This window comes from Vulpes vulpes, chromosome 2, assembly GCF_048418805.1.
Source record: "Vulpes vulpes isolate BD-2025 chromosome 2, VulVul3, whole genome shotgun sequence".
Taxonomy (NCBI): domain Eukaryota; kingdom Metazoa; phylum Chordata; class Mammalia; order Carnivora; family Canidae; genus Vulpes; species Vulpes vulpes.
The window spans coordinates 21,888,877-21,907,861 of record NC_132781.1 but is presented as its reverse complement, the minus strand read 5'-3'; positions in this window follow the sequence as shown (position 1 = coordinate 21,907,861).

Sequence of the window (18,985 nt, the reverse complement as noted above, 5' to 3'; positions counted from 1 at the left end):
TTCTAAGCCCACATTTCTAACAAAAGAAAAAAAGAGAGAAAGAATGGATATTGCATGTAAATGATTGCTGTTAGCTTACGGAAGTTGTTCTGCAATACATATTCAGTGACTCTATTTCCAGGTGCAGAAGCTGAAGCCACCAGACGGGCTAGATTTGCCTAAAATCTCAATAGAAAATCTGTGGCAGTGACACCGTCCTGAGATCACTCGCATCAGACATAAACCAGGTACTCCAAAGGAAAAAAAAAAAAAAAAGGAAAGGACAAGAAAATTCATATCAGAATTAGAATTGGATCGAGGGCTTCCCCACTCAAAGCTGCGAAGAGAGCCTTAAAACAATGGCAGGGCTGCCCGGGTGGCTCAGCGGTTTAGCGCCGCCTTCAGCCCAGGGCATGATCCTGGGGCCCCGGGATCGAGTCCCACGTTGGCTCCCTTCTTGGAACCTGCTTCTCCCTCCGCCTGTGTCTCTGCCTCTCTCTGTGTCTCTCATGAATAAATGAATAAAATCTTAAAAAAAAAAAAAAAACCTATGGCAATGGAATTGATGCCTGTCCTCTTGGGTCCTTCTAGTTAGACACGGTCTGCCTTCCCCAAGGGGGTGAGCTCTTCTTCATCCTCCTCTCCCCTGCACCTTCCAGCCCAGTGGGTGGCAAGACCAGGGGCTCAACAGGGATGTGGGGGTTGAATCTGGTGGTTAAAGCTGACTTGTGAAAGTCTTGGTTGTAAACAGCATTAAGTGAGGGCACCTGGCCCCTCCCATCCTCTCCACTCAACTGTGTCCGAAAGGCTTGGCCCAAATCTCACCATTTTTTAAAAAAGATTTTATTTATCTATTCATGAGAGACACAGAGAGAGGCAGAGACATAGGCAGAGGGAGAAACAGGCTCCCTGTGGGACTTGATCCCAGGACCCCGGGATCATGACCTGAGCCAAAGGCAGACGCTCAGCCGCTGAGCCACCCAGGTGACCCTTGAATCTCACCATTTTTAAGAAGACTTTCCAGATGAACGCAGTTTCTGATATTTGGAGCAACTCCTGTCTGTTCCCCTCATTTAGCACCCCCTCTATATGCTAATTTATGTGGGAGGGGGCAGTGTGGCACATGGCTTGCAAGTGTGGGCTGTGGACATGAACCTCGTGTTTAAACTCCAGCTCCACCATTTTCTAGCTGTGTGCTCTCCAGTCATTCCTCTGAGCCTCAGTTTCCTTATCTGTAAAGTAGGTTGAGTAATAATTCCTCCCTCTTAGGCTTGTCATGAGGATTAAGTGGGACAGGTTGTGCGGAGTGTTTAGTGCGTTGCCAGGCACACAAGACATTCTAGCTATTATTGTTGTAAGTTTTCACAACGAAATGTTTTGTTTCTCCACCTCTTTGAGGATGGTTACCTCACCTGTGAAGCAGAGGAAATAATATGCAATCGAAGTGGATTGTCATGACAACAAAATGAGAAGCTACATAGGAAAATGCTTTGTGAACCTTTTTAGGTTTGGGTGTGAAGTGTGACTGCCCCCAAGATTACACAGCTAGTACGAAGTGGCACCCTTGTGGAACCACCACACCCTCCCCCCCACTGGCACACACACACACACACACACACACACACACCCCAGCAGGGGCAGTTCCCCACCTGGAAACCTCTGGGTGGCCTGACCCCTACTGGTGTCCTAGGGAAGTTGCTCTTTCTTCCAGGTCATCTGAGCAAGTGCTCAGGTCCCGTGCGGTCCTGTGCAAGGCATGGGCCTCCCCCTCAAGAAGCTTACAGAGAGAAGTGTGAATAAGCCTTATTCTCAACGAGGCCAGGTGACACAAAAGTGGTGGCAGCAGAGGGGCAGAAGGAGGGGGAAGATTGGGAGTGAAGTTTCAAGGGCGGACTGGCATCAGAGCTGGTCTCTGAAAGATGAGTAGCATGTTAGTTTGCTGGGGCTGCCCTAACAAAACACCACAGACCGGGTGGGGTGCACAGCAGAATTTTGTTTCCTCACAGCGCTGAAGGCTTGAAGTCTGAGAACAAGCTGTTGGCAGGATTGGTTTCTTCTAAGATCTCCCTCTTTGGCTTGCGGAAGGCTGTCTTCCCGTGGTGTCCTCACACGTTCACCCTTCTGTCTGTGTTGCCCATGTTCTAACCTCATCATGTAAGGAGGCTAGTCACACTGGGTTAGGGCCTGCATGACCCATGTGACAGAATTTGACCTTAATTACCTCTTTAAAGGTCCCATCTCCAAATTCATTCTGAGGTCCTCTGGTTTAGGACTTCCACATATTAATTTGGCACAGGGGAAAATTTAGCCTCTAACAAGTAGGATGTTTTCTTCTTACATTTGCTCAATTACAAAAACAAAATGTGGTGAAATTTTGAGAAGCATGGAAAGGAAATAATGGACGAAGAGATGACCATATCTGCCCAATCTTTTTTTTTTTTTTTTTTTAAAGAAAAGAATATATGGCTTTCAAAATGGATATACAGCACCTGCTGTTTTGTACCTATTTTCACTTGACAAATACATCATGAACTTTCCTCCTTAAAATTAACTCTCCTTCCACAACATCCCCTTAAAAGGCTGCATATTGGTTCATTCTAAGGATGTATTAACTGTGTTCACTCAGTGGGTGGCAGAATTTTGATTAGCCAAGATTGATAGCCAAGAAGTAGCCCCATGGGATGGAATAATACAAGCTTCAAGAGCACTGTGTTGGTGACACTTTAGCAAAGTGGAACCAGCCAGAAGAGTTCCCAGAATCAAGTTGATTACACTTATATGTATGCGTATTTTTTTTTTTTTTTTTGGTGGTGATAGACGTGGATGTGACAGCGCTATTTCTTCTAAGAAGTCCTGAGGTGGTCCTGAGAATTGAGCCAGCTGTACAATTTATATCTGACTCATCAGAATCTCAGTGACACCCCACAGGGCAACTGAAATTCAATATTTGACTCTACAGGGTGACATGGAACTTAAAGACTTACTAGTTTTTATTGCGATGCTGCTTTTTTAAACAATGAGTAACTTTTAGTGATTGGTGATGATTATTTCCCCCTCTCTCTCATTCCCTTCTTTCTCTCCCAACTGTTTATCCCTGATGAAGAGAAGTCTCTGGTAACACAAAGCAAAGTGACAGAGATTTAGTAATAAAGATTGGTTTGTCTTGTTTCACACTGAAAACCCTGAAGGATCCAAAAGGGACGTGCAGGTTGGTCCAGGAGGGCTTCTTGGGGAGAAAGGAGGCAGGGAGCATATCTTCAGGATGCCCACCCATGGTGGTTTTTAAACAACCCAACAGACCATTCAAAAGAGAGACAATGCTTAACCCTGTTAATTTCAATAACTCAGACTTTCAAATTATGTGATAAAGCCCACAGAATCTTAGGTTTCACTTGTTCTGTCATGCAAGTGGAAGAAGAGGAAATGGGAATGGCTCTTTATGTGATTTGCTAGAAAAACCCACAGGATAGCATAGAAATCCAGAGGTGTCAGTTTCTAGATAATAGCCCATTCTTTTTTTTTTTTCTTTTTAAAGATTTTATTTATTTATTCATGAGAGAGAGAGAGACAGAGAGATAGAGAGAGACAGAGTCACAGGCAGAAGGAGAAGCAGGCTCCATGCAGGGAGCCCAATGTGGGACTTGATCCTGGGTCTCCAGAATTACGCCCTGAGCTGAAGGCAGACACTTAACGGCTGAGCCACCCAGGCACCCCATAACAGCCCATTCTTAAGTGAGCAAATCTGTCAGAATTACAGACATTTTGGGAGCTTGCTTTCTTTCTTTCTTTCTTTCTTTCTTTCTTTCTTTCTTTCTTCTTTCTTTCTTCTTTTTTTTACAGGGCATGGGAATCACGTCTATAGTCTTAGGAATCTTACTAGACCCTTAAAAAAAAAAGATATATTTGTTTATTTGAGAGAGAGAGAGCGAGTGAGAGTGTGTGCATGCTCATGCGGGGAGGGCCAGAGAGAGAATCCTCAAGCAGACTCCTCACTAAGTGCGAGACTGTATCCCACCACCCACGAGATCATGACCTGAGCTGAATCAGATACTCAACCCACTGAGCCACCCAGGTGCCCCCTTACCAGACGTTTGTTGAGTGAATGCATCCAGGGACAGCTTTATTCTAACCAAGTCCAGCTAAGAACAATGATGGATACTCACACCAGTCCACACACTGCCCTGGAGAACAAGATTTATATTCTTGTAGAAATCTTCATCCTCACACCTTATCAGACTTGATTCCTTGAATTGGTTTTCTGATGAAGAGTGGCACTTCTCTTTCCTTAGCTACAGGGCGGGACTGGGGTGCAGGGCAGAGGGAGGGGAGAGTCCATCTTTCGTAATTCTTTCTTAGGGACTTATGTTCATGCTGATGGCTTGCATTTTGGAGGCAATTTCATCAGTTGGCGTGATAAGGAAAGAAGCAGACCTGCTAAACTCAATTTTACTAGCAGAAATGGGAAAGAATGAAGAGAATTGATTTGTTGTGAAGCAGAGCATGGATTGTTTTTGTTTGCTGGCACCATCCTTTGGGTCCCCTTTAATGATGAGGATTCTGATTGTCTTTAAGTCAGGGGATTAGATTTACACCTGTCTCCAGTGCTGTGAGTATGATAAAGGGTGTGTAGATGATTTCCACCTTTAGGTGCTATTAGCCCCTCGACTATGGGGACCACATAGGAAAAGTGAATCTGGAAGGTTGGAGTTTACGTCAAACCTTTAATAAATCCACATCATGAAAACTCAATTAAGATGACTTGGTTTAAAAAAGGATTTACCACTTTGCAACAATTCACATAGACAGTTGTTCTGCATTTTATATCCTCCCCCCCCCATGTCATTTTTTTTTTTTGAGACTGCACTGTGTGCCTAGCTCTGGAGGAAAACCACACAGGCCAGATCTCTAAGGCAGACTATGCTCCCCAATTCTGTGCAAGCGAGTTCTTTTGGTGTCTCTGCGCACCCACGTCCAGTGCCTGGTGAGATAGTCGTGGTACCCAGGAAAGTGGGAAATGCTGCTGAGGAACAGCGCCCACATCCCAGCAGTCATGCGGGGGCTGGCCACCCCTCTCCAAATGCCTGCAAGGCAATGTGTGCCAGGGCTAACACACCCCCTGCCCAAATCCAGGTAGCCTAAGGAGGAAAGAGGGACAATGATGCTCCAAAGGCCCCATGCAGGCAAGGTGCCCAGGGCGAGGGTGGTCATTGGGACAGTTCTGCATCACTCAATTATGAAAGCAGACTCTAATTCACTTTCAGTAAAATAGAAGAGCCAGTTCCACCCCAAGGCAGAAGACGCTGTCAGTAGATGCAAAGTGAGATTTGGGGTCTAGGAAGCAATAGTGTCTCCTCCCTTGGCTCTGTCCTGGATGATTGACATGGCCCCATTTTACTCTTGTAGTCACCCTTCATGAGTCACTGGACTGTTATCCTGTCCGAAGAATGCATATTCTCCTGGAAGGAAGCAGGGCATCGCTAGTGCCTTGAAGGGCTAAAGTCTAGGGCCTCAGATGAGTAAGGAGAAGGCATGAAGGGAAATGATGAGTGTGTATGTGACACAGAAGACACAGGGGTTTTGTTTTTTTGTTTTAGAGAGAGAGGGGGCACACACAAGTATAGGGCAGAGAGAGAGAGAGAGAGAGAGAATCTCAAGCAGATTCCTCGCAAGCTCAGAGCCTGACCCAGGGCTTGATCTCATGACTCTGAGATCATGACCTGAGCCAAAATCAAGAGTTAGCCCTAGGTGCCCTAAAAAACAGAGTTTGTCTCATTCCTCACTGAATATAAACTCCTGGGGGCAGAAGGTTTCGTGTTTTATTCCTTGATGAATCCCCAGCATCCCCAAGTCTGGGGCATCATAGGAGCCCAGTAAATATTTATTCAATGAGTGCTTCTGAAATGCTGAGTGAGGGAGTCCTTCCAATGAAGGCTTCTCTGTGAAGTCTGATGGGGACAAAAGTGGTGTAAGGCAGGGTGCCTGTCCTAAGGTCTGGCCAGATGCTAGCCTGATAACCACTTGGCATTTATTGGTTCATTCATTCATTCATTCATTCAAGGAACATTTCCTCAGCCCCTCTTCTGTAATATACTACCCATCACAAGCCGGGCTCTGAGGTTACCATGGTGACTCAGGGCGGTGGGCGGGGGGGAACCACAGTGTTTGATAAGCATTCATGGGGCTGGGGTGGGGCTGAGGAGAGGATTCAGGCAGTTCATGTCAAGACCTACCGTTCCTCAAAGGCATGTTGGGGTCACCTACCAGCCACACCCCCCACTTTGTACTTCTCCACTACAGAACTCACTAAACATGACCTTCCCTCTGGCTAGTCCTTTGTTGCTCTTCCCAGCTCTTTTCCACCCCAGGGCCCAGCCCATAGTCAATGTACAGCACAGATGTGTGTTACTATTAATCCCAGTAAAATGTAAGAACAGTTCTCAGAGCTTTGTGACGTTATTGGTGCTGGTATGGCTAGGGGACTGTGACCCTCGTTTGGCTGCTGTTCCTTGGTCTGACTTTCTTGGGAACTTCTTGTGGGAGAGGGAGCAAGCTGGCTAGGATTGGGCATTCCTGGGATCTCTATGTCATTGAAATACCACCTGGCCCCCATGGGAGACTACTGGGTGGTAGGCCCATGGACTCTGGCATAGCACAGAAACAGTGCCCTTCACAGGGCCACCTGAGGATGGTAACAGTGTGGGGATCATTTGGAGTTATCCAGGTCCAGGCTGGAGGGGCTTTCACGGGGCAATATTGTGGTACCTTAGATCAGCAGGCATTACTACCCACATATTTGTTCTGATCTCATGATTCTTTCAGGCTTTGAATATGGAACGTCAGAACCCAATCACGTGGCTGCCACCGAGAGAGACCATTAAAATGCAACTAGAATTTTGTTTTGGTACTTTTTACACATCAGCTGCAAATCTTTACAGGATTTTCCCCTTCCCAGGGTAAAGAGAGAGAAGAGGAAGTGAAAACAGGAGGGGAGAATTTTCTTATAGCACCTCTTGCCCTACAGATAACAACCGAAAACCCCTTTAGGTTTGGGCAGAGCCTTGTACTTTTTAGTAAATTGTGCCCATCCAGACTTTGGTTCTCAGAGCTCCCCGAGGCAGGAGGCAGAATTCTGAGCTGCCCCACTTTTCCTCTTATTTGCAGACAGGAGGCACTCCTGGAGCTGTAGGCATGGGCTGGGTGCTGGCTATTTGGGGAAAAGGAGGTAATTCTTCAGAGCTATTCTAGAAAGGCACTGGGGGTTTCTGAGCCTTTTCCAGAAAGCTCCTCCATACCTGGCAAAGAAAGGTCTGTGTGAACAGGGATCCCAGCTGAGTATCCTCTGGGTGGAGCCCTTTGGCCACAGAAGACAGAGGAGCTGTGCTCCCCAGCACTCCGGCACCATCTGCTGCTCGCTCTCAGCTGTGGGACTCTCCTGGAGGCTGGGGATCCCCCACCCCAAAGCCCAGGGACTTTGAGAGCTCCTAACTGTAGTATCTGCCTCCAATAAAAGGGTGACTTCTCCAGAGTCTGGTATGCATATCTCCCAACTCTCTTGCTGCTTTAGGAGACTTCGTTGACAACTTGGCATACAGCACAGGCCGGTGGGAAGATGGGAAGGGTATGGAGGCCAATGGATGAGGCCCTGTTCTCCAATGCAGACAGATGGACAGAAACTCAATACAAGGGCTAAATAGAGGGTTGGGAGCAGGAGAGGGGATAGAGTGCTAGAGGTGCTTGAGGTAGCCTCGTGTTGGAATCCGGGTGCCAAGTCCCAGGGCAGAGTATCCCGGCTCAGTGGCCCCTGTTCTGTGCACCATGTACTCTGTGCTGAGGATCAATAATGCACAATAGGGCAAGTGTCAAGCTCCAAGGTGGCCAGGGTGTTTGCAGTTTGGATGGTTCCATTTCCATGGCTCCTTGGGAAGACTCCATAGTGTGGCTCATTGAGCCTAGAGTAAGGGCCTGGGACATGGAGGATGGACAGGCGATTTGCTGGGGAGGGCACATTAAGGTGGCCCTCTCCTGCCTCCTGAGGGTTTTGGCTTGTTTGGAGTTTGGGAGCTTGGCAGTGGAAGAGAGGCGAGGGATCAGGGTTGCTGGGAAGGAATGGGTTATTCCTTCCTTTGTTTGACAGATATCAAATGTAGGGCGACTGGGCATCTCCACTGGACTGCAGACCAAAGTGCCCAACAGAGAAGCATTAGGATCATTGCGCAAGGGGCCCTCCCTCTACTCCACACTCCAAGGTTTGCTGTCTCCCTCTTCTGATCTCACTTGGTGGGTGGGTGGGGGGGCAAGTAAGTGACCCGTGTTGGAGGCATTCAGCCCATCTCTCTCCTCTGTCTCCAAGCTTCCATCTCCTTGGCCTGTACTTAGGTTCCCGTCCTCTCAGAATATACGCCATCTCCTGGCTGTCTAGTAAGCTGTCAGTAAATATTGGATGAACATGTGAAAAAGATTCATCACCGACTCCTCGAGGGGTCTCTGCTTACCATCTTCTTTTCTGGAGAAGCAGCAGCTTGTTTTTGTCTATGTCTGAGAAAAAGATTAGGGACAGATCTGGGAAGAAAATTGCACAGCAAATTTACACCTGGATCTGGGAGAGCTGAAATCCTGTCCAGATCAGGATCCAGGCTCAGGGGACACCCAGCCAGGACCACTGGGGATAACAGAGCAGTTTGCTGGTCTGAGACAGGAGGAAGAGGAGAAATGTTTGCAAACCGGGCCTGGCATTGCAGGAATTTGCCTGGCCTCTGCGCTAGGGCCAGGTCAGTTGGTTTTCAGGTGAGTCTGGGAAGATTCTATCCAGGGAGATTCCAGCTTCTTCTGTCTTTCTAGGGTACAGCAAGTGGGGTGAATGATAAGGAGCAAAGATGCTGGGCAACGTCTCAGGGTGGCCACTTTGGACCCCAGAACCATGTTTGCAAATGAATAAAGCTTTGGTACAGAGTTGACTCAACAGCTATTCAACAACTACTCAAATTTCCTACAAGCTAATACCAAGTTCCTTGTCCGTGATCCACCCTTGGGGGTGGGGGAGGCCTTGGGTCTGGGATGAGCACTGGGTGGAGACCATAATGTAATGGGGCCTCACTGGTTTCCCTGGAGCCTTGAAACTGGCTGAGCAGGAAGCCTCCTGTTTAAAACTTACGTAAACAATCCTAAGCCTTTTCTGAGAGTGGGTGGGGGGAGCCTGGGGTGCATGTGAGGGTTGAAGAAGGGAGTGGTCATAGATGGCTGCCTCTTGTTGGCACTGGACCCACCCCTGATCCCCAGAGCGGGACCCTCAGCAGCTCAGAACCTGTCCTGGTGGCCTCTGGGCTTCCCTTGTGATCTGGGCACACACCAGGGCCATAGGATGCTGATCAGCCCAGCCCCGCTGTTGAATCAGGCTCCATCACTTCATTTTGATGGCAACTTGAATTTGTTATCCTTCAAGGATCATCTGTTGGAAGGACACCCGCCTCTTGTTACATCTCCCAGCCTGCCTGGGGGCAGCTCTGCAAAGCCAGTGTCTTTGCTTCAGGCCTGCATGTTCCGATGCCAGCTCTGGCACCAGCAGGGTGGGAAGATGAACAAAATTATTAAGCCCATGAGTTGAAAGGACAATTAATTCCCCTGTGGAAACTTTTGTTTCTTCTCTTCCTGGGTAACTTCAAATGTGTTAATCTAGGACTGTCTTTGGCTTCGTAACAGGTCTCATTCATAGCAGTCGTGTGGGTTTTTTTAGCTTTATTTTTCATTAGTGTGCAGTACATGTGAACTTTATATAAATATAAACTGAGTTTTGAAAAATGGAAGAATTAGCCATCACCTCTAATCTTACCACAAACACACTCGATCCAGTTTCACTTCCATTCCTCATCCAAATGTGTATTTAATTATACATAATATGATCCCAATATACATTTACCTTTTGAAAGAACCTAATCTGGGAGCACATGCATGGTCTCATGTGGCTACATTACCTTTCTCATCATCATTAACCCAAAAAATACCTCTAGCTTCATAATTTATTTAATCAACCTCCTGTCATTGGAAATTTGATTACTTCTTCCTTCACACTCCCAACCACAAGATCTGCTTGTCTTTTCTGGGCTCTGTCAATCCCTGGGGGCCAGGCAGAGAAGGTGGTCTAGATTTGGGAGTCTGGCAGGGTTCATGTGACTCCAGCTCTCCCTCACACGCTCCCTTCAGCCCAGGTCCTGAGCCTTTCATCCTGCCAAGCGGTTCTTGCTGTGCCCAGGTGTCCACAAGGAGCTCCTCACTGCTCAGTAGGGTAAGGGCATTTCCAGGGCACATTTGTGCAGTTTTTCATCCATGCTGGCATTCACCCACTGGACTCTGACCATGTGTATAGACCTCTCCTTACCAGATGAAAGGCAGGGGCCAGGTCATACTGGATCTTTATTACTGATGCCTTAGAGTGTTCTTGGCATATAATAGATGCTCAAGGGGTGGTTGAGGGGATGAAAGGTAAAAGAATGATTCACAGCCCGCAAGGAAACCTGTGTCACCAACTCCAGCTCTTTCCCCAGTCTGCTGTAGAATCTGACACAATGCTCTGCTACAGGGCCAAGGGGCTTTGGCTCAGGGCAAAGGGCTCTTTACTGAATAGCTTACTTCTGACTCTTAGGTAGCTCCTGCCCCTTTCTCAGAATTGTGGTCCATGCTCTCCACTCCCCGTTTCCTAATTTCAACCATAAAGTAATGATGGTTTAATAATGTAGGGTCCCCACTCCCCCCATACGTCCAGATTTAGATCCCCTTTTAGTCAATGGGGGACCAACTTGTCTCAGCTTGCCCAGGACTTTGCCAGTTTTAGCTCTGCAGGTCCCCATTCAGTCCCAGTTAGAGACATGTAAACCCGAGGGTTTTGTCCCAGCTCCCTGCACCCAGTTTTAACAGTGTCCTGTAGGGGGCGCTAGAGGCACAGCCTGGGAGGCAGGTGCCCAAGTGGAGGGAGCATTTTTGTCTGCCTTCCCAGATGTAAGACCCTACCACCTGGACACCATCGGACTAGGGATTCTGCTCCGCCAGAGCGGGTCAGAAAAGAGCCCATCTCTCCCCACCCCCCAACCCCGCGTCAGGGAGCTGACACCTGTTGCAGAAGAGGGTGTTATCTTGCAGACAATCCTGGTGCCCAGAGCCCTCTGTTTCTTGGCCCCATGAAAGCAAATCACGTGTATAAATATATTGCTCTTTGTCTCGGGCTATCAAACTACCCAGTGTTTTCTAGCTGACGGCAGCTCTGCCTACCCCAACAGCAGGACCCTCCAGCTGTGAGACCTAGAACAATTCGAGCGACAGCAGAACAAACTGGCTTGCTTCTTTTAAAGTGTGTCTATCGACTATTCACCTGTCCCTGGTTTATAGACCTACCTTGGGAAGTGGGAAGTCATAAAATTTACTCTCAAAGTCAGTGGGGTGAGGGGGTGTGATAATGGTAAGGTAATCTTGCTACAAGAGAGGAGACCCATGCAGATCCTGCTTTGGGCATTAGCCTGGCTGTGGCCAACAGCGAGTCAGCTGTTCTGATGAACACAGATTTCCTGGTGCTTCATGCATCAACCCCCTGCTTTGGTGCATGACCCTGACCATTGAAGTGTAGATGTGCTCAACTGGCTGACCAAGTGTTTAGAAACAATTGCTATCGTGGTAGGATCTTTTTACCAATTCTTGTATTTGCTCACTCTTTGTTATTAAGCTTTGTACTTTGCTGATAATTACAGTTCAACAGGTATTCTGTGAGAACTGTTTTGTAAGGAGGGCCTGGCTGAAAACACCAACACAATGATTTAAAAACCCAGAGCTGCCATTTACGACTTGACATGTCATCAGTGTGGGTGTTTCCGTCTGCACAAATATCTGGGACATGCCAATGAGGATACCAGTCGTTGATAGTGCTCGCTACAGAGAAGGTATTTGTTTATAAGCCTTCCTCCCTCTTAAAAAAAATCATTTCAAGAACGGGAGGGGTTATGACAAAGCATTGGTCCTTTTTTGCAAAGAGTTGGAGAAGAGAGCGGGCCAGGGCCAGTTGGCAGCCTGAGTTCATATTTCACCGGTGCAGTATCTATTCCCCTTGGTGCTGGACTCAGAGGAATCTGGGGCAGGGACATGGTGGGGGGTTCCTGTGACCTTGAATGAGTTATTTAACTTCTCTGAACATCAGTTTGTCCATCTTTAAATCCAAGATGATATTCAGAGTATCCCCTCATTAGGTTATTGTAAGGGTTAAATGAGATGATGTGCATCGTGCCCTGAACCCTTAACCCCAACAGACTGGCAGGGGTTCAACAGTGCTTTGTTGAAGAATCAAGTGTCTCCCTTTACCTTCCCTCCAAGCTGACTGCCTATTCAGTTAAGCCTATACCACATCAGCTTGAACTGTATTCCAGTTAAATAAGGCTTTCTTTGTATTTCGATATACTCATTAAGTGGGTTTGGCTGTTTCCCACGCTTTCCCAGGTGCTCTTTTTTTTTTTTTTTAAAGATTTTATTTATTTATTCATGAGAGACAGAGAGGCAGAGACATAGGCAGAGGGAGAAGCAGACTCCATGCAGGGAGCCTGATGTAGGACTCAATCCCAGGACTCTGGGACCAAGACCTGAGCCGAAGGCAGACACTCAACCACTTTGCCACCCAAGCATCCTGGGTGCTGTGTCTTGAGCCATCATCATCGTCCTTACTGCCCCTCTGCCCCCAAGCCCTGTCCCTGCCACCACCGGTAGCTAACATTTATTGAGTGTCTACCAAGTACTAGGCATCAGTCGAGGTCCTTTCATCCACCTTTCATTCTCTTCTCCCATGCACCCCGAGAAATTGATACTGCAGTAACTTTGTCCCCATGGTGCAGATAACAGAACTGAAATGGTGTCACTGGACTTGAACCCGGAACTGCACTAACGCCTGTGTTCTTGACACCACTATTCACCGCCTCTCTTCATGTGGCAGATCTTGCCCCTTGACAGGTTGGATTTCGCTAGTTTTGCTTTTGGAGAGCACATCAGATTCTAGGTTCCTGGATGCTGGTCACAAATGGTTTTGGGTTTCTGGCGACAACTCAAGGTGCTATCTATCCCCTGTTGTTTAGTGGGGGAGAAGTAGGATTTCACTGCAAGAAAAGTGATCCTCGTCTAAACTGGCATGATGGGAAACACTAAAAAGTGAGGGATGTCAAACGTTTGGCAAAGTTCAGGTCAGCTAGACTTGAGCAGGTTTGTTTGTTTTTTTTAAGTAGGTTCCAGGCCAGTGTGGAGCCTGATGCGAGACTTGAATTCATGACCCTGAGATCAAGACCTGAGCCCAGATCAAGAGCAGAGGCTCAAATGACTGAGCCATCCAGGTGTTCCTTGAGTGTTTGAGTGTCCCGAGGACCTGCTCTCTGCAGAAGAAGCTGTAAAGAACAATTCTAAGCCTGGCACCTATCGTTGGGTCTTAGATGAGTCACTCAGTTCTCTTCTTTGGGCTTTGATTCCCCCTTTTGGAAAATGAAATGGTTAAACCAAATTGGTGGTTCTCAAAGCTTTGATGTGCTAGATTCCCAGACTCCCACTTGGTATGCTCTAATTCAGTACGGTTGGGTGGAGCCTAGGCAGCCTCCCTGGGGCAAAGGCTGAGCCCATTAATTTGAGAATTGTCCACCTGGACCATGGCTGACATTTGATTTGAAAGCTAATGTCCCAGGATATGTGTTTTTTGAGGAGGAGGAAGACTCATCCAAAGCACACACACAGGAAGAGGTGGGTCAGGTTTAGAGAGTAACTGTACACAACAGCCATCTGATATTGGTACTTCCTGAAATTTCTGAGACTCAACTCTTTCAGAAGCTTCCCCAGAGCTCACAGACTGACAGGAAACCACGACAAGGGTAAAATGCAAACATAATACACCCTATCAGATGTGGGGGCAGTTTTCCATGCAGCATGATAACTTGTATCCTCAAAGCTTGTAAATCATTTGTTTTAAATCTGTGCATTTTTCTTGTTTTGGTGGCATGGAGAACTCTGAAGAAAAGGAGGCTTCAAAAGGGAATAATTTTTATGTGTATATATATCCCAGTAGAAGAACTCTGATCTCCAAGGAGATTCTTTTGTCTTTAAGTCTTTCAGATTATTGACCCATAGGGATGAAATCCTAGGACACATCTTCAATCTCCATATCATTTTAATATCTTGGGCTACAGCCTAAGGCTATCTCCATGTCCCCCCCCGCCCCCCCCCCGCAAATGGTGTGTGTGGGTTGATTAACTCTGGCTCAAGATAATAAATATAGATTCCATTGGTAAAGTGATCTACTCTAATATGACCTTCAGGAAATTAGAAAATCAGACTCAAATGTATGAAAAGCACTTGGGCATATAGTAACTGCTCAAAAACATGTTGGCTTTTAATATTAGGTGATCACAGGATCAGCTTTCACGAATTTGTCCTTGAGTTACCAACTGCTTTTGGCTCAGGGATCATTTCTGAGAAGACAAGGTTCCTAGATCTCCAGGTAGCAGGAAATATACTTTCCTTTTATTGCAGCCTTCCCCAAAGATCTTTATCCAGACTACTCTGTAGGATCCTTCAGATGATTTTGGATGATGTGCAGATCTTCTAAATAATGTTCTTTAAAATAGTACTTAAGTATAAAGATCACCAGTAAAATATCTGTATTTAAGAGTATTTTCTTTTTATGACAAAAAAATGGTTTCACATTTATGCTGATATAAAGTTTCCTTTTAAAATAAATGATGTAAGTGGAATAAGTTGATTCAGAGAAAGCTGTTAAGTAATAATAGTACAGGTGGTACCCAGAAATGGTAGAAATCATGGCAGTGCATGCAAATGACTGAGTTTTGAGAAGTACTGTGTTCGTGCATTGAACCCACCTGCTCCCCAGTTTGCTCCATGTGAAACTATTAACGCTCATTTGGTGGAGTTTGCATCTATACTATAGTTATAAAAATCTTGTGCTGGACAGGACCTGAAGGTCATCAAAGAACAACACTCCTTATTTTAGACAGGTGGTTTCTGAGATCTCGAGATGTGCTTTAAGTGCAGTACCTGCTGGAGGAACTATGACTTTCCCCATCAGAGAAAACATTAGTGCTTTCTAGTAGCCCAGACGTGAGGAGTAGAAAAGCATAGTCATTTACCCCCAGTTCATTAAGAGACACTGGAAGAGAGAAATCGTGTCCCATGGCAGGATCTCGGAGTGCACTTGTCTTGAAATATTTGAAGGTCTTTTATTTGGGAGAGGATTACATTTATTCTATTTGATTTCAAGGTGTAGAAGCAGGACTTTGAGTTAGCTAAACAAGGAATGAGCTGTCTTCAGAGATGATGGGCTCCCCAAGGCTAGAGGTGCTTATGTTAGCATCGTGTGACAACCCTCAAGGACACGGGGAAGGGGATGCTCTCTGTCCAAAGACCAGATAGGACCTGAGGTCGTTGCCACTCTTGAATGTCAAGGAGTCTGAGGGTAGCCTTTCCTTCCTTTTAAATGGCTTATCATAGGAAACTATTGTCTGTAACTGTCTCAGTTTTATGTAAAAAGCAGTTAAATCAGGGACGCCTGGGTGGCTCAGTGGTTGAGTGTCTGCCTTTGGCTCAGAGCCTGATCCTGGGTCCTGGGATCAGGTCCTGCATCGGGCTCCTTGCATGGAGCCTGATTCTCCCTTTGCCTGTGTCTCTGCCTCTCTGTGTTTCTCGTGAATAAATAAATAAAATCTTAAAAAAAAAAGTCCCCTCCCCACATTACATTTTTTTGATTAAAAAATTATGCAAAAAATTATATGAACCTTTTTTTTGTGCTAAATGAGAAAACGTGACCATAAGCCCGCTGGTTTAACTATTTCCTGCAATGTATTTTCAAAATCTGGTGGCTAAATACTTGATAGTTTGGGATTTGCATTTTAATTAGGGTTTTGTTTAACAATATGCAGTAATTATTAGAGAGGTATATAGACCGGTCTGGTAAATCGAAAGTTCCATCATTTTGCACTCAGAAAACTTCTACTTGGACTATAAAATGTAGAGTTAATACGTTGAACCAAGTGAACTTGTCATTTTGTAGGCAAAAACCTACATAGGCAATTTCATATAGTTCAACCTAATAATACTAAAGACATTTATAAATAGTCTTATAATTTCTAATACATTTGGATATCATTTTCTACTAAACTCAGAATTTTCCTTAGCATACTGATCAAAGAAACATTATCACAGTAAGCCAAATTATAGTTCAGCATGATTTCTTCTCAAAAGGCTCTGAGTTCCTTTTGACTTGTTACTGCACAGTGAATTTTTCATTTGCAAAGATGTTAAGCCCTCTAATGTGCAAATCATTAAGAAGCCAATGGTTGTTCCAGCAAGGTTTGCCCAGTGCTGAGAAACAAGATAAAACTCCTGCACACGCTAAGACCAAGTGGGGAGACCATGTGTGGTAGTGCTTGAGGGTAAAGGACAACTATTCATGAAATGAGGATTTAACAAAGCATAATCCCAGCTTCCTTGCCGTTCACATGAGAAACCAAAGCTTCAATTTAACTGCAGGCAGTGGGAGTTTCACACTGTCAGCACCAACTGTCTGAAACCCCAAACTGGTATCTAAATGTGAAGGACCAAGACTAAAAATTTAGAGCATCTTAGTTAAATGTCAGATTCTCTTTTCAAACACACTAAACTGTTTTATCTTTTCCATAGGACATTTGTACTATGTTAAAATGAGATAGCTCCTAGTGACTTTCCCCCAAAGTTCTGTTTTACAGAATAATATTCATGTACTGCAGGAGAACCATTTAAAAATACATGCTTGACAGGGAAAGATAGGAAATTTGAAACTCTTCTAAGAAAACTAGGGGACTATGGGGGCATTTCCTGCCCCGTTTTTTGTTAAAAATTGATCAAAATATAAGCCCTTAAATTCTACGCATTCATACTCAAAATAAATCCACTAAAAGTCATGGCTTTTGGGAGTAGCAAGGGCACTGAGACAAAGTAGTTCAATCTATTTTACAGTTGAAACAGGCTCTGAGTTTAACTGATTTGCCCAACGCCTACGGGGATATGGAAAAAATAATCAAAGACCTCGATTATACCCCACATTCTCAAAGAAACTAAGAAACATCTCCAACATTGTTGATTTCTCCAATCAGATCACTCTGACTAGGGGAATTTTAATTCAATCTTCCCTGCCCAGCGGTTAAAAAGCGGTCAAGTCGCATCTGATTAAATTCATTCTCCAGCCAATTGCCTAGTATGGTGTGGGCAGGCTTGGCTGAGAGCTGCTCGTTTTTCAGTGCCATTTCCAGCTGGGCAAAGGCCCCACTTCCATCATTTTGGAGACTTCAATACCGTGGTAAATGACCCGATTTTGCTCTGGCACTCCTTTCCACACACGTATTTAACAAATTCTTTGCCCAGTTTTGACAGAGATGGCCTGCACCCACAAAGTTTATCCAAGTTGTTGGGTAGATGGCTCAGATTCTCAGCCCTACAATGTCTGACACCCAAAAACTGATCTATTTGACCGGTTAGTTCTTCAATTTACAAACAGGACAAAGATCCCATGTGCTATTTAGAGAAACAGAGACTAAGGGTTGTTTCCTCCCAGTACCCAAGCTTCCTTTCCTCTTCTCAGGAGGCTGATGAGTGCGGTCAGCTCAAGTTCAACAGCAGTGATTTATAAAAAATGTCACTATAAGTGAAGTCATGCACGTATGAAGTTTTCTGCATGTAAGCTGAGGGCTTGTGTTCATTTACCCACTTTTTCAAAGATAATTTAAATGTAGAAACAGATTTCCTTTTACTTTGGAGTCAAAGACCAACCTTTAAATGTGATATGACCGTGAGGAAACAGATTTTCACAAATGTCCTGTATAAATGAATGTAATACTGCAGTTTACAGATGTTAGGGGAGACCAAGGCCCTGAGGATGCAAATTTATAATGGCTGTGTGAGCCCACTCCCTGCTGTCACTGCATCACAGTAACAAAATGATACACTTGCTTTGCATAAAAATAGTGATAAAAACACAGAGACATTTTTTCCACTTATTTATTACATTTGGACCTTTAAGAAACATATACCATTAGATATACCACTATTCAGTAAAAATCTATTCTAGTTTTTGGGAAGCATACGTGTCACAAACTATCTTGTTTCTAGTCTCCAAGACTTTACTAAGAGTTTATCAAAAAGGTAGACTCTGATCTATGGGATCCTGAGCCTTGAGGTTTTGAGTTTTGATTATTGTAGAACAATTTCAAATGAATGAACTGAATTCCCAGCTGTTTTCCTCCTGGAATGGTCTAAGCATTTTGAAGTTGTCTAGTCCACTGCAATATTCAATTCCTTAAGCTTTGTGATCTATTCTGTCTTTGGAAAACTTGGTAAAAAAGTATTTTTTTTTTTTTCTGTACAATAAGGATGAATTTATCAGAACACACCCGGTATGAATTATAACAAAAAGCAGTATACATAATGTGTATGCGCCATGTTCGTTTTAATGACTACTTCATAAGCTGGTAACTACTCAAACTATGGAGGCTATTTCTGGATCAGTAAGACCCAAGCTCAGTTGTAGTCAACTCCCTAACACAACTCTTGGTACTCCACGTTGATTAAAAATAAAAAAGGGTAAGTGAACAGATACATACTCATACATGATTACCTTTTCAAGAAGCTACTCTTTGTGGAAGAATACAGGGAGGCTGTTGATGGGGACTGGGAGGTTTAAAGCTATGGCTTTGGTAAGCACCCCAGTGAGCTGTAGGAAGGCATTTTTAAGAGTAGATTGTGCAGCATCAAAGGATAACTCTCTAAAAGAGGTGGGCGTTTTCTCAGTTAATTTAAATTCTGAGGCTTTCAGTAGTTGAGGGCTAAAAATAAGACCCAAAGAAAAGAACCGACTTCACAACGGCTTAAGAAAGGTGACTGTGCCATTTGGCTCGTGATGCTAAATGGTCCAAAAGCCTTTGGTGGTATGATATGGACAAGAAAAATATTAATACAC